General features: G+C 43.5%; 1 long non-coding RNA gene across 1 annotated transcript; it reads left to right on the forward strand.

Moving 5' to 3' along the window:
* The first annotated feature begins 887 nt into the window (after positions 1 to 887).
* LOC148593182 (uncharacterized) lies at positions 888 to 7,845 on the forward strand. Its single transcript, XR_015913769.1, has 2 exons — positions 888 to 965; positions 7,778 to 7,845. It is a non-coding gene; the product is annotated as an uncharacterized LOC148593182 (long non-coding RNA).
* Positions 7,846 to 16,067: the final 8,222 nt, after the last annotated feature.

The raw sequence follows: 16,067 nt of genomic DNA on the forward strand, positions 1-16,067 counted from the left end.
TGCACACTGCACCGCTTGTATCTGTGATGTGTGGGCCTTACTTGGGTTGTTATTTGCCTTAATTTATTCATCTGGGAATAAACATTCCACAAAACTATCCAAGATGGAAAATTAATGCCAGCAAAAAGTTCCCACTTCAGACTCCCTTCTCTTGAGCATATTCCCTGTAATTCCTTGGGAATATTCAAAATCCTTTTTTTTTTCCAGGATTTTAAGGAAGAACAAACAGCTGAGAAAACTGACAGATATTTATCCCTAATTATCTAGAGGGATAGGAAAAATAGGAGCCCTGATGGAGCTCAGAATGAAGATAAAACTCTTGCTATTGTTTTCCAGAGTTGGATGAATAGCTATCTGTGTCCTCCTCCATGTTTGTCAAAATTACACCCTAGGCATAGCTTACTCTAAAGAGGTTCAGCTGTCACACTTCTCACTGTGTATCCTATGATGGAGCTCATCAAACCAACCAGCCATAGATTCCTTCTGTGTAAAAGTCACCTGGACTAGGGACTGAGGTTTCCTTTACAGTTGACAAAATCAGTACTTCTGGCATGCAATTAATCCCCTAGACATCTGCATTTAGAAAACTGAATCAAGTATCTAGTCAACATGATGAATAGTCTGGAGAGTGACATAACTCACTCTACATCAGGCACCTGCACATAACTAGCTGGATCTCTACCAAGATTCTATTGACTTTATTAACTGTATTAACTAGATCTCCACTAGGGTCCCAACTCACATGAAAATGGCTCTGCGCAAATACCTACCCAGGGTGTCTTTATCAGTAAACTGAATCTGGTCTTTACATTGCCTTCCCAGGATGGAAGGATTGGCACAGTTCTGATGCCCGTGGCCTTTTACCTTCACGGGAAGGAAGGAGAAAGGGTAAATGGAGTTTTTTACTGCCTTGTAAATGATCCTGGGATCTGCAGAAGATAGTGTTTGTTCTGCAGACACAAGAGGTAAGTGTTCATCATCACTCCAAACAGAAGTTGCTTTTAACCCAGATTAGATTATCTTCACGGTAGATTATGTTACAGGATTCCAACATGATTGTGCAAGAATTTCACATTTCACATTTCACCTTCCTTGAAAGGACAACACCCAAGAAAATATCTTGGTAGCTTCGTACTTGAAAATAAGTGCTGGTAGCATCTGGAGAGGTGAAGCTACCTCTGCTGACCTCAGGGAGGTTCAGTTATCTGGAAATGGCCACTTGCTTCCCAGGCAGGCAGTGGGGAAAAGGCAAATCCTCCAGAAATCCTGAAGTGTGGAAAATTGTTGAAACTGTCCTCAGATCTGTTCTCACATCACATCATACCTTGAGTCTGAAGAAGGAGGGCCTGCCACACATTTTATCTCTAACTGAACACACTCATCTAGTGACTGGGAAAATCAAGCAAAGAGAAAGCAAAGAGAAGCAAAGAGTTTTACTTTTGTTTTCTCTACCCGAAGTCTGAGAATTCAATATTGGGCTAGAACTTTAGCAAGAGAGAGTGGGGAAAAAGGCAGAGATTGTTTAAGTTTGGTAAAATCTCTTGGACTTTCAAACTCAGAACAAAATGAAGTCAGACATTGTTTGTACAAGCAAGATGTCCTGATTGGTTTATTTGACTTTGTAATTCAATGCAAGACTGTGTTATGCAAGCTATAATTATTCTTCTTTGGAAACAATTTTCTATTTTACTTTGTGGACTCGTTGGGGAATAGGAGGCAGCTCAAAGCAGCATGGTTTTGCAAAGATAAATATAACAAAATCTGTCAAAAGATTAGATTTGTTCTAAATCTGTACTGTAGCAATTCTCAGGGATTTTAAATTTGGCAAAAGCCACTCTCTTCTCCTGATCTCCACTTGGATACCAAATAGTATACTAGTACTATTAGTTCAAATTTAACCTCCCTAGGGATTTGGCATAATTTAACACCTCCAGATTTGACTCAGTTAAATTCAAGAAAATAACATCAAGTTCTTCAAGACTGAAGAAACAAGCTTATGAACTTTATACACTTGACAAGAAAAATAAAAGCATGCAAAATCTCAGACTGGCTGGAAATTCAAGCAGGGTTCATAGAAACATAATTATGTGCATAAATACTCCTGAAGTGCATAAATATCCATAAGAATATATTGTGCCTTGAAGCATGGGATTTTCAGTAGCCCTTCCACCATGAATATGGGACTCTCAAAACTTATTTAAGACTCCACAATTGAGGACTTGTCTACAGTAGACTTCTAGTTAAAATGGCCTTTTCTGGCAGCCACATTTTGGGCTCTGGTTTTGCTAGATGCTTCTGTGGATAATCACCAACTTTTATTTTAACTGCCATGAAGGAACTACCCTGAGAACGTAGAGGTATGACTATTTAGGAGGTCCCCAACTTCAGAGCTAAATAAGAGTTGTGATAGTTAACAGATTTATTTAGTCTTCATGATGAAACTATAATCAGCTCTACTTTCGGCTTGCTTCCACAGCTTTTCTCCCTATAGTATGGTATCCATAGTCTGAAGCTTGGTCCACACAACTTTGCAATCTGTCCCTGTCCTTGGCTGTTCTGATCCTGATAGCACAAGGGCAAAGTTTTCTGGGGAAAACTATGGTATACAGGATGACCAGAAAAGCCTAGGGGCTAAAAAGGTCATCTTAGGTCAGGCTCTCTCTCCAGTCCACAAAGCCACTATTGCATCTCTGAGCAATATACATGCAGAATGTGTCTACACCAGAGGACACTTTCATTGCTGGGCTAGAAATGTCTCCCTTAAGGACAAGGACAGCCCACTGTGAATAGGGCACTGTTATGTGCTAGGTCAAAGACATCAAGAGTCTGCAATCAGAAGGACCCAGAAGGCCCTACGCAGACACCCCGCCCTCTTTGATGAACCTATCTGCCAGTTGTATTTTGTTCACAGTATGGCTGCGACTGCCAGGCAAAAGCAAGAAGAACCCACAACAAAATCATAGAATCATAGAATCATAGAATGCTTAAGGTTGGAAGGGACCTCTAGAGGTCATCTAGTCCAACCCCCCTGCACACGCAGGGTCACCTAGAGCACGTGGCACAGGACTGCATCCAAGAGGGTTTTGAAGATCTCCAGTGAAGGAGACTCCACAACCTCTCTGGGCAGCCTGTTCCAGTGCTCTGGCACCCTCACTGTTAAAAAATTTTCCTTAAGTTCATGCGGAACTTTTGGTGCTTCAGTTTGTGGCTGTTTCCTCTAGTTCTGTTGGTGGCCACCACTGAAAAGAGGTCAGCACCATCCTCTGCACTCCCTCCCTTCAGGTACTTAGAGACACTGATTAGATCCCCTCTCAGCCTTCTCTCCTCCAGGCTGAACAGGCCCAGCTCCCTCAGCCTCTCCTCATAGGGCAGATGTTCCAGGCCCTTGATCATCCTTGTAGCCCTGCACTGGACTCTCTCCAGCAATTCCACATCCCTCTTGTACTGTGGAGCCCAGAATTGGACACAATACTCCAGATGTGGCCTCACCAGGGCTGAGCAGAGGGGCAGGATCACCTCTCTCGACCTGCTGGAGATGCTCTTCTTAACGCACTCCAATTCCCCAATGGGAATTGGTCTCCTTGGACACGAGGGCACACTGCTGCCTCATGGTCAACTTCATGACACCCAGGTCTTTCTCTGCAGAGCTGCTCTCCACAAGGTCGGTCCCCAGCCTGTACTGGTGTCTAGGGTTATTCCTCCCCAGGTGCAGGACCTTGCACTTGGTCTTGTTGAATTGCATGAGGTTTTTCACCGCCCAGTTGTCCAGTCTGTCCAGGTCCCTCTGGATGGCAGCGCAGCCCTCTGGGGTATCAGCTACTCCTCCCAGTTTGGTATCATCAGCAAACTTGCTGAGGGAGCACTCTGTGCCTTCATCCAGGTCATTGATGAATAAATTGAACAGGAAAACTGAAATTGAACAGGAATACCGAAAAACACTTGATCTACCCTCACTGCAGTGGAAGAACAGGAGCAGATGGCTGCTGCCCACTTATTACCCGTCCCTCACCCCCCACCTGCCTGGAAACTTAGGCCTGCAGAGACACACCAATGTGCCGACAAAGGCTTTTTTGCTGCTGAGGTAATTCTGCCTCCTCTTACAATGATATAAACTAGGCCAACAAAAGCACTGCTAGCCTAATTGCAACTACATTAGGGATTTTGCCAAGCAAGCTATGTCTCTTGGGATAGAGCATGTTTGTTTGTTTTTTTTTCCCGTTTCTAAGAACACACCTATTCTCACCAAAGTGCTCTGAGACGGTTTGTTGTAGCTTACAGCAGGCTCAGTTTTCTATGGTGGTACAGATGACTGCTTTCTGGGTCAACATCTGTTTGCATGCTTTCTGGTTTGTGCTTCATTACCCTCACTTCTTTCTCCTCCTCATGACAGAACCTTTCAAGAAAGCCTGTGGTGGTCATTCAGCATGGTCCAGTCCAGGTGGACTGCAAAATATTGTATCATAGTTTAATTGGACCTAATGACTTTTTGGGCAAGCACTGCAGATCTGTGAAGTGCCTCTTGAAGGCTTCTTTTTCACTCCATCACAACCAATGTCACTGTATTAATTAGCAAGCATACAAAGGAAAAGCAGGTCCAGGGCTGAGATCATAAACACTCATGAACTATGATGCTTGCTGCCCGCTTCAACATATCTTAAAGTTGAGAGATGTTCAGCATGGGGATTGGAGTCAAGCCTGCCTGCAGGTCAGTGACTGGATGTACTGTCAAGACACTGCAATTCAACTCTTCCCTTCCCATTTTCACAGCAAACAACATAAAAACAAAGCCTAAATCTCAGACTTATCCTACATACTACAAATGACTTGGCACACTCTGCCAAGAGAAGATGGACCAGTCTCAATTGTTCTGAGACAAGTTTCATCCAGACTCTTTGCTGTAGTCCCATCTCCTGAATCCATGCAGCACTTCAGAAAGGCTGGCCAAGAGGGCTGCAGGGATGTTCACCCCCATAATGAGCTGATTCCCTCCAGCTGAACACCAAGAATTTTGACCCATGCCAAGCAGGGAGAGCCACCTCCAGGTTGCCCCTGCCAGATAGATTTTCCAAAATTCTTTCTAACCTGACCATGAGATTGCCTAATCTACACGGTGTTGCTTGGTGCCGTTAATACAGCCTCAATATCCGACAGAACTGACAGCAGGTACACCACAGCCCTCTAACTTTGCCCCCCTGCCTCCCCTGGAAAATGACACTGCTCTAGACATTTTACTGACATGAATCAATAGGATTTAACAGAGCCAAATACAACCCAAAAAGAAAAGGCTGATGCAGCTGTATCTTGTCAGCAATGAACGCCTCGATGTGAACGGAAGCATGATCTGCCTTTGTTGGCATTTTCTTCTTTGTCTCTGGTTAACATTTCCATCTCCTAATTAAAGAAGTATGGGCAACGTTATAAATGTTATATGTTAAGTGTTATATGTATAAATATACATTATAGCCCCGGGATCTATCTGACAGCCCAGCATGATGCAGCAGCATTAGCAATGATTGTTGTATCATTTTAAATGGTCTAATTTGGAATGTCATTACAGTAAGCCTGGGCATGTTCTGACCCAGACAGTTGCAGGCACATGAGTTTTAATAGAAATACACCCAATGAATTGCATTTGATTATCCTTTTCTTTATAAAGGCCATGAGAGCTGCAAGTAAAATTAATCTGTGCCCACACAATTAGGTACAGATTATGTTCTTGAATATGCCATCAGATAATTTATTAAGTGAATTTTCTGGTTGTGATAGTACACCATTGAGAGATGGAAGATGTGAAGGCACTTGAGGAATTTTAACTTGGTTTCTTCATATAACAGGACATGGTCTTCAGTTTCTTCTCCCTCAAAACTTTCCTTTTCCATGAGTATGAGGAAATGTTCTGCAAGAATTGGTCAATGTTGCTGAATGAGGCAGAAGTGATGGGAACAACTCCTTGTTATAGAAGTTGAATTTCCCCTACTAGCTTGATCTCTAAAGAGGATGATTTCTATCAATCAGTTGTATTTGTTTTTCCATATTATTTCTATATCACCTTTTACTAAGCAGCCAATGCTATTCCAAACTTTTACACATATGTCAGCTCTGTTCAGGGCAGTCTAAATGCAGTCTATTTTGGAAATTACATTAAAAGTGACCTGTGCTACCTATTGCTCATCAGAAAACAAGCAGGGACAGAAGGATTTGGATTTCTTCTATTATCTACAAGCTAGTTCTTCCAGGTGCCAGTGCTTAAATATCTTTCTGCATTTTAAAAGCAGGAAGCAAGATGATAAGTTAGATTATCTAATCATTATCTCCAGGAAGGAGGGTAGCTAGGTCAGTACAAGGCTTCTTAGCACAGCAGTCAGAATACAAATAGGATCAGTACTTAGAGATCAGGAGGCTGCTGGTCACTCAGGGTAAAAGAATAACTAACGTACAAATATCCTGCAGCCAGGCAGTACTTCCTAGAAAATCCATGCAGGGGGCTGAGCATGGGCCTGAGTCTCAAAAATTTGCATTTGATTTTGCTGCATGAATAGAATGATGCCCGAGGGCACCATAAACAGAAGGGAGATCTGTGGAAACCTGCCAACTAAGGAGGGTGTATCCATGCTTCCCATTTGCCACTGACTCCCTGGGTGATGATGGAAATTGGCTTTTCCCTCCCCCTGGCCTGAATTAGATGCAACATGGGACTGTCATGAGGGCCAATTAGTTAATAAGATGTCATCACCCCTGGGGCAGATAGAAAAATGGAATTACGTAGGGCTGCATTTGGGTTGCACCATGAGGACAGGGAAGCTGGCGAGAATCTGGAGGGGTTTCTCTGGAATACAGAGAAACACCTTAAGCACAAACTGTGCCATTGTGTCTTCTGGAGCCAACAGAACTGTTTGTGCTGTGAAAGGACCTCATTTAATCACTGAGATGACTGTGGCAACCAAGAGAAACAAACAAACAAAAAAAGAGTCTTGGACTGCTCTGTATTCACAGGTACCAGACCTTGACTACCTACATTGAGCTCTGAAACGCAACAAAAACTCAGAATGATCCCCAGAAACTTCAAGAGGATTTTACACAGGTGAATGAGGAGTCAAAACAACGCCTCAATCTGGCATCGTGCCTCTGGCAGCAAAGAGAATCGTGTTTTCACTTCCAAAAGCCATGGGCACCACATACATGTGATCACAGAGGGCTCCCAGTGACTTTGTGCATCTCTGGAGAAACCTCTCTGTCATCGCGGCGAGTCAGGGCCAATGAGAGCAGCGGTAGCTTTTATTGGTGTTTTTCCATCCTTTCTTCCTCCTCCCCGCCCCCAATATTATATAACCCTGGCCATTTTTAGAAACACAGTTCCAGGGCTGCTCAGCAGATCCGTCTGATATTGATTTTTTCAGCCTTCATAAGCGCAACATGCCCAGGCCTCTGTGAGCCAAGATGGGACACAAGCTGGAGAAGCAAAGAGGGAGAAGGGATGAGAGGGTGGAGGGTGAGAATGGGGCGCTTAAGGGGCACAGCCTCTATTTTTTGTGTGTTGCAATATGTGCACTGGTGAAACAGAGGACTGCAATATGTTTCTTGGTGGAACAGAGGAGGTGTTATCCTGTCCTCATAGCATTTTCTGACCTTCTTTCGACCCAAGAAGCATTTGCATTCATAAATACTTGAGTCGTACCCCTGGGAGGTGAGGGAGGGAGAGGAAAGGAAAAGAGTGGGTTTATCAAATCTGGGATCTCTGCAGGGCTTGGAAAACAGTCTCCTTTCTTCTCTCTTCCAGACCCACTGTAAACTAGCCTACATCCAAAAGGGCTTGTTTATTACTCTTTGAAATGGAGAGTGTTTGCCAAGAGGACTTCTCGGAAGGAGGAGGACTGTGAAATGGATACACCGAGTCATCCTTGTCCCCACTATGCCTGAGAAAGCTGGTGACTGGGTGATTTAACTCTAAGTACCCCTCTGGGAGGCATTAACCAGTGCTGTTTACTCTTAATAGGAGAAAAAGTCCTGTAAATGGTGTATAGCAGAAACTAATCATCACTCCAATCTCCACCTGTGAGAACCTGGAGAAACGGGTAAGAGGTCTGGGGACAACTCGAGGTGGGTGGTGAAGGACATTGGAGGAATGGGAAGGGAAGCCAGATTTGTGGAAAATCCTGTGAAAGAAATGAATGTCAAGAAAAGGTGGAAAGAGCAGTACTGGGAGGAAAATTTGGCTCCAAAACATCAGAAAAATAAACACAAAATCTGCCAGCAAGAGCTGAGTAAAGGGATCCGGTGTTAGGCTGAAGGTTTGCAGAATGACAGAGCAGATCAGGATGGCTTCAAAACAAAAGGGTCAGAAAGAAAGGCAAAAATCAGTTCAGATAGACATTATTCAGTGAGATGTAACTTGACAGCAAAAGACATCTAAGTCTGGGATGTCTCAACCTTAACTAGTCAAACCAAACTTCCTTAACAATTAGTGGAGAAAAATACAGTCTTCTGGAGAATGATTCATTTGTCCTGTTTTGAACTTCTGCCTAGGGCTGATGTGAATCACCTCTACTGCTTTTCCATATAAAAGAAGACTCAGATTTTGACATCCAGCTTCTATATGTTGGACCTAGATCACACAAGTGCTACCCATGCTTACCTTCTTTGTAAAGTAGAAGGAAGGCTAGATATCAAAATATCCATCTCCTTTCCACATCTTGAATATTAAGCATAATTCTTTTACTCAAAAAAGACAAATTGAGCTCGAAAAAGTAAAAAAAAAAAAAAGAGTGATAAGGAGGTCTGGATCGAACTATGCATGACACGAAATTAAGTGGAATACGGTTTTCCAGATAGAAATGGGATGTTGTAAGTGGGGGAAGAGAGTCATCTAGAAACCACAAATGGACTGAAAGGGGTGAAAAGAGAATGATTGCTCAATGTTTCTTCTTAAATAAATCAGTGATGGAACTAGCGGATAACGGTTCAAAACAAACAGAAGCAGGTGGACCTGACTCCTACAGAGTTAAACTGTGCCATAAAGTGCAGCAGATGGGAACGCTTCACGGAAAATACACCCTAATTTACTAACCACAACCATTTTTTTCTGGCATGAATCACTGAAGTCTTGGACAGTTAACTTGGAGAGGTCATTGCGTGTTTGCTTTGCATTTCATTTGCATATAGGCTGCAGATGGGATTCAGATGGACCGTTGGCCTATCCTGGAATGGCCATTTTGGTGTTAGACTCTGATGAGGTATTGTATAGAGCAATCTTGCTGCAGAAAGCAGCAGAGGAGCATCTGGACAAGTCCCTGAACAGATTACTTCAAAACAACCAAAAAGAATACACCAAAGAGTTAACAGTAATGTTTTGGGGAAAAAAACTGCAAATGACACATGGTCTTTGGTGGCTTGCTTTGCCCTCATCTGTTAGACCAAAAATCAAGGGTAACACTAGGCCCACCTTCAGCTGCTGAGCACTGATCTTGACATTGCACTTAATGACAGTCACTACTGATCCACTCCTACCAGCATATCCTGATCCGCAGCCTTTAACACAAGGAGTTACACTTACCAACATAAGCAGTCATAGATCAGAAGGACTTCTTTCAGCTTGATCTCTCTCTGTAGAAGTAATGTTATGTCTCCAAAAGCACTCTAGGAGTGTTGTAAAAAAAGGAACAAGAAAGGGGATGCACCTGAAATACATTTATTTACTGTTCAGCATTAAGATCTGCAGGACCTTGTTATTTTTACAGTGTGGGAAGCCAGGAAGGAAGGGACAGAGAGCAAAGGAAAATATTCATTTATTTCTTTTTTCCAGAGGTTTTAAGTCACTATCAGATATCATTTCTGTAACTGCCTGAGGAAATCTGTCTGAAAGCAACTGAGTTCAGGTAATGCCCTGAGAAGGCTTCCTAGTCTCTTTTCCTAGCTGCTGCCACCACATCTTTAGGAGTCTTATTTCCAGGCAGTGCCATAGGCATCATCCAAGTGCAAAGAGCAAAAATAAAAAATGATGAGTGCCAGACATGATTTCACCTCAATGGCTGGAAGTATTTGAGCTGTACTCTGATGCTGCTTGGTCTTTGGTCATGACTTCTCTGTCTTGTTGAGTTCTAGGGATAAGGGGGAGTTTTTACGGATAGGCCTAAGACAGCTCAATGGCAAGCAGAAATCAAAGTTTGGTTCCCTATTTTTCTGCTTATTTCTTCTTGCATCTTCAGTAAGTCTCTCTGTGCACTTTTTCCTATTACACAAATACGAATAAAGCCGGCATGCTGACTAAGGAGTTGTGGGAGGAAATAGAGAAGATGATAAAAGTGTTGAGATAATGCTGTAACAGGAAATAGAAAGCCTTTATGTTACCACCAGAGTTGACGAGTACTGCTTGTTTGTCTGAGAAGCAGATGTCTGTTTGGATATCTCAGGTTCATCTGGGTCTTCCAACTATGTTTGCCACCAAATTCACAACATCTTGCATCCCAAACTTTTACAGAATGGCCAAACATTTACAAACGGCTTCAGCTTCCACTTCAAATGACGTCATCTCTGTCTGCAAATTCCTTTTGTGCCTTGGGAAGAATCTCAAATCAGGACCTACCATATGGTGGTGGTTTAGGGTGAATTTTTGTTTTGTAAACAGATTCAAAAAAAAAATCTTTTCTTGCTCAAAAGCAAGCCAGCAGCAGGAGAGTCAGGGAAAAGTTGATTTATCTCCACCAAAGTCTTTTCTCCCCTTAATTTCTTTGGAATTCTATCCAAGATGAAGGACTTTATGTAACAAAACGTTCTCCAGCACTAGACCAGGTGTTGGGAACCTGGGCTAGAATAGGAAACTATCAGGTTTCAATTCTTTGCCCCAACGTGAATTTTATGTGTGCTCAGTTTATCACTGGAAAGTGTGTCAGAAATCTGCATCGCAAAGGGACATGCACACCCCAAGCCTGGTGACACCCCAGGACCGTCAACATCAGGGTCCCTTCGCCATTCCCACACTCACCCTCAAGCTGAGCAGCACCTGAGGAAGAGGAGGGGATGTGCTGCAGGCTTGGGGACAACCACTAGATGGGGGCACTAGCACACACGTCCCTACAGCCCCAGCTGCACCCCAGGAGCTTGAACATCAGGTGATGGCACATAAGCAGCGTGCTGTGCCCCTTGGCATGGCCCAGGCCTCTCCAGGGAAAGGCAGCAGCCAGACATCCCACCAAGTCAATCAGAAACAGCCACGCATGTGTCCATGAGCAAGAGATTGAGGCATTTGTGGTCCGTCTGCTGCAATAAAGCCTGTCTGTGTTACAGCTTCGCAGGGGCTCCAAGTCCATGAACATCAGTAGGAGACCCACATGGCTATCCCTTGAGACCATCAGTGAGCAACAGAGCACAGCTCTGAAATGCTGTGTTAAAAATCTGCTTTGCTCAATACTTGCAGTCAAGCTATTATAACTCAGACTACACAAAGGTGCCCTTCTCTTGAGCCCTCCCCTCTCCAAAACCTTCGCTGGAGGCAGCCTGCAGGATGCTCTCTGCTGTCCGTCTCTTGATGAGATGTCCCACAAATGGGGTCTGATCGAAGGCAGCGTTTCTTCCCCTGAGCCGTGAGGGACGAGGACGTGTGAAACCTCACATCCCTCCTGACACATCGTCTATGCCCTGCTGGGGAAGGAGCCAGTTAAAGAGGTTGCCAAACACATCAGCAGTCACGCACCCTGGAGCCCGAGCAACGGGCTCCATCAGCTGAGCAAAACTGCCGTGAGCTGAATCTTACACACACAAGGAGATATATTCCCTGCTCCGAAAAGAGACGAGGAGGGAGGGGGGATTCGGCCTCTTACTGGGAAGGCTAAGCCCTGTTTAATGTTACTGATTTCACAGGAACATAAAAGTCCTGAGATTTGGCTAGCAACGTGTCATCAACTAAGCAGAGGCAAAACACTTTGGAAAGTTTCTTTGGAAAACTAAACAAGGAAAGAAACTTTGGCTAATGTGCAGTCTTGATGACATATCCATGGAACAGCTTCTCAGACCCATGCCGTTTCATAGTCATGCTGTGGCTTATGAAGGAGACAAGGACACTACATTGGGAGTCATTTGTTTTCCTACCCAAGGGCAAGAAAAAAGGCCATGGAGAGTGAAGAGCAGCTCCCCTCCTTGTGCACCCCAGGCTGCTCATACTTTTGCAGAAAGTCACATTTTCTAGAGTGTGTCTCCTGAAATGGGGTTTATTTGCACCAAAATAGAAAGATGGCATCATTCATTTCATCTTCCACGAGTGAGACTGGCCCGGTGAGCATTGCCTCTGCTCAGAGGCTTGTGAATCCATATCATAGGCTTTGAGAGGCCCTGGGAATTGGAAACTGTGAGCTGAGCTTTTGCACCCAAAATCCCTAAGCAAGTAATTCTGTCTCGGCATTTCCCAGACAGCCTGACCCTTTTGGAGTTACTGCCAGAAGAGGAAATAGAGTATTTTTAAGATGCTGTTGTTTTCTGTCTGACTCAAGATCCTTCTTCAGTGCTGGAAGAAAGCAGCTCCTTGTTCAGGCTGCCTTTACCACTGGCATGTGATAAAACTGTGTGGTTCTTCTTTTCACTAGGGCTCAGCTGCCCCATGGCTGATAGAAGGGAAATCCCTGTAAACAGACAGCAAAGTCAGCAGCACACAGCTGAGTAGTTGTCTATATCCATGAATCAGCAGGACGAAATTCTCCTCATTTCTCCTCTACCAGCTCAAAGCTGCCTCGCAGCTTTTATGTTGTGATTTTCCTTCCCCCATTCCCACCTTTTTTTTTTTTTTTTGATTTTCCAAATCATCATTTCCTGGCATCTAATGCCTGCTCTTGGCTTCTTCAGTTAACCTTGTGGTGTCTTCATGTAAAAACACTGGTCAGGTCTAGGTTTATTTAGCATCTACACTCAGAGACAACAAATTTTTTTCAGCCCTCAGTGGCACAGGTTGAGGATTTCTCAGTGGCACACATTGGTATCATTTTAATTCTGGGTGAACTTAGAAGCAACTTTTCATCTGGGATCTTGCTTGCCTAGAAGCATCCTTTTCTTGCCCTCTTTTATCTGGAGATACAATCTTTACTGCAATAATGGCCATGTTGGCTGAGGATGGCTGCTTTTGTTGTAAATTTCCCAAATTTCCTCCTAAAGAGACTCAGCAGGCTTAGCTCTTGGAAGGCATTTTATCAATAGCAAGGCTCTCCTAGAGGACAGGCTGGGCTTTATGCCATAAGATCGAAAAAGAAAGGCTTTTGACTTGATCCAGGGAGTTCCAGGTTCAGAGATTTGTTCCACACACTTGTTTGCATAGACAGAGAAAAGGCTTTCGAGAGAGTGGAATGGGTTTATTGGTTCAATATCACCAACCCCCTTCAGTCTCTTCTTTACATGCTAGTGCAACACGCTGACTCAGCAAGCAGAGCAGCAAATGGGAAAAATGCAACATGGAAAATGCAACCATTTGTGCATACGAGAGCAACTTTTTTTTTTTTTTTTTTTTTTTTTTGTCATTTCTTTGTTTCCTGCACCGAATAATCAACTTTGGGAAAGGCAGATTTTCAAAAATCTGTGAATGATCCACAGAGATCTGAGCTTAACCATTTTGAATACTTCCTACCCCAAACCGTTAAGGGGATTAGAAGCAACACCCAGAAACAAACTCAAATAGAGCTAGTATTTCTCTGGAAATTCAGGCTCTGATGTAACACATATAAAGAAAGACAAAAATAGATGGCAAGACACCCTAGCGCCCAGTGCCCCAGCAACCTGGATCTCCCTCTTTCAGAGAGTCTATTTTGATTTGTTGTTTGCATTAGTTTCTGTCAAAATCTGTGTGAGCAACCACAAGCTCACAGCAATTACCCATCTGAAAACCTTTATCAGAGATTTCTTGTCAAATGTGTGTGCCACCAACTGGTATTCATATGAGTCTGTCTTTCAGTGCTCCTTCAGCCACATCTACCCACAGCAGGCACCAAATTTATCTCCATAAAACTCAGATATTTAGGCTGCAAAGGAGATTCAAAACATCAGTAATCCAGCCAAGTCATAAGGACTTGGGCATCTACAGGTACTTTGAAAAACAAAGTTTTATAGAAGCAGCATAGTCGCAGCATGTAGCTGAGGATAAAGGCTGAGTTTTCATGCCTGTGGCTGCTAGGGGCTTTCAAGAAGTCACTTTCTTTCTCCATGTCCCTATTTCCCCATCTGCAAAAAGCCAGCTCCAAATCCTCACCCTTTCCTCCCTGTGTTTTCTAAAGCTCTTTGAGGTCAGGAGCTGAAAACACTAGATAAGACATCAATAACATCATTATTTACCTATATAAACAAGGGAACTTGCAAAGACAACATTTGTCTTTAAGTCATTCTCCTAACTAGACAGGAAAACGGTCTATGCAGAGACACATTGTCAGTCACACAAGGGAAACAAGTCGTCAGACTTTTCCTTTTTGTAATCTCCACGTTACCCAAATTTAACGTGTTTTCCTAGAGAGACAGGTTTTTTCAGCCACTATTGCTCCTGTTGGAGACACAGAGCATACACCTGTGCATGCGAGATTGTGAATCCTGCATTCCAGGTATATATTTCCAAAGAGAGTGAAATCAGGCAATGTTGATTGCACCAAGAAAAAATAAAAAACACCAGATAATACTGAGAAAAAATTGAAGTCCTCTTTGCCTTGCATATGCATGAAATGCTTCCTTTCTTCCATATTCCCACAGGTTTCCAGAATTATGCAACACAGTTCTCTGTGTTATAGCTGCAAGGGGATGCATCTTTTGTAACCGTATGCTCCCTTTGCCCTCTGTTCTTCCCCTGTTCTCAGACGCCTGTGATCCACATCCAGATTTCTGCATGCACACTGCATGATTAAAACTGTAAGTGGCACAGTCTTCCATTACCTGTGGCATCTGGAATCACAGAAATGCAGATTTCAAAGCAAACAAAGAGGAAAGGTTTCATACTGCAAGGCAGGACTCTCTGGGTATATTAGAAATTTGCTCATTACTGATCCTTTTGTTGATAGTAAAAGAAGCAATCTCTTCAATCTATCAGACTGATTTATGTCTGCATACAGTTTGGACCAAACTCAATCACAGTCAGTGTAGCTGGACCTTTAGGCACTGGGTGCCAATCATCTGCCATGTGTGAAATATCTTCAGCTTCAAACCTGAGGTTTCACTGAACTGAGGAAAATCACCCTGGAGCTGAAATCAACTGGAATATCGAAACAATCTGAGATGCAGCAAGCAGTGAGGCTTGCGACCAAGATGACCAAGTCTGCAAAGCTCCATGGCCCATCTTCAAAAGCTTTTTCATGCTTATATGAATATTTGTCAGGTTAGACCATAAATCAGACCCTGTTGAAAATTTTCATCTGATCCTGGCTTCAGACATCTGCTAGAAAGGGCCCATCTAGTCTGATTATGTTATATGCATCTTGTGAATTTTCCAGCCGATTTATTCAGAATTAAGTGGCCATTCATCCCTTCCCCTGCAGGATCAGCCGGAAAGAATAGGAATAAAATTAAAAACGCCGCAAGATCATTTCAAGCTGTTCATTAAAAAAATTATCGTGGTGGACTGACCCTGTCAGGGGATTTACCACAGCTACCTGACCACAACTCTGGGTTGCTTTTGGCCATCCAGAGCTTGAGTGCAGAGGTAAGAGGGGTTTAGCCAGCATTGCAGGTGTTGCAGCGCCCATTGCCCAGCTAAGCAGAAAGGTTCACTTGGAGCCTGGTTGGGAATGTTGACTTTATTGCAGACAGTCGGGCTGGGGCAGACTCAGACAACAACTCTCTGTGAAAACAGCTGGGAAACAGAGCAAAGGCATCCTGTAATTGCTGGTTCCTAATAGATAAATTTAACCCTTTCAGCCTGATACTAACAGCAAGTTTCACCCAGCTCCCACCCCTGCTTGTTTAAATCCCTAAATCCATTGGGTGTCCAGGAACATGGAAGTAAAATGACTTCCAGGGTCTGTTCCATGGTCCATCCGCTCAATCCCCATCTTAAACTTATTCAGCATCATTTTAAAAGCTGATGTGTGCAAGGGGGAGTTTCCCTGCTCTTTAACTTG

Source organism: Tinamus guttatus, unplaced genomic scaffold (assembly GCF_059628265.1).
Source record: "Tinamus guttatus ecotype Peru unplaced genomic scaffold, ASM5962826v1 Tinamus_guttatus_pri_ptg000434l, whole genome shotgun sequence".
In the NCBI taxonomy this organism is placed as follows: domain Eukaryota; kingdom Metazoa; phylum Chordata; class Aves; order Tinamiformes; family Tinamidae; genus Tinamus; species Tinamus guttatus.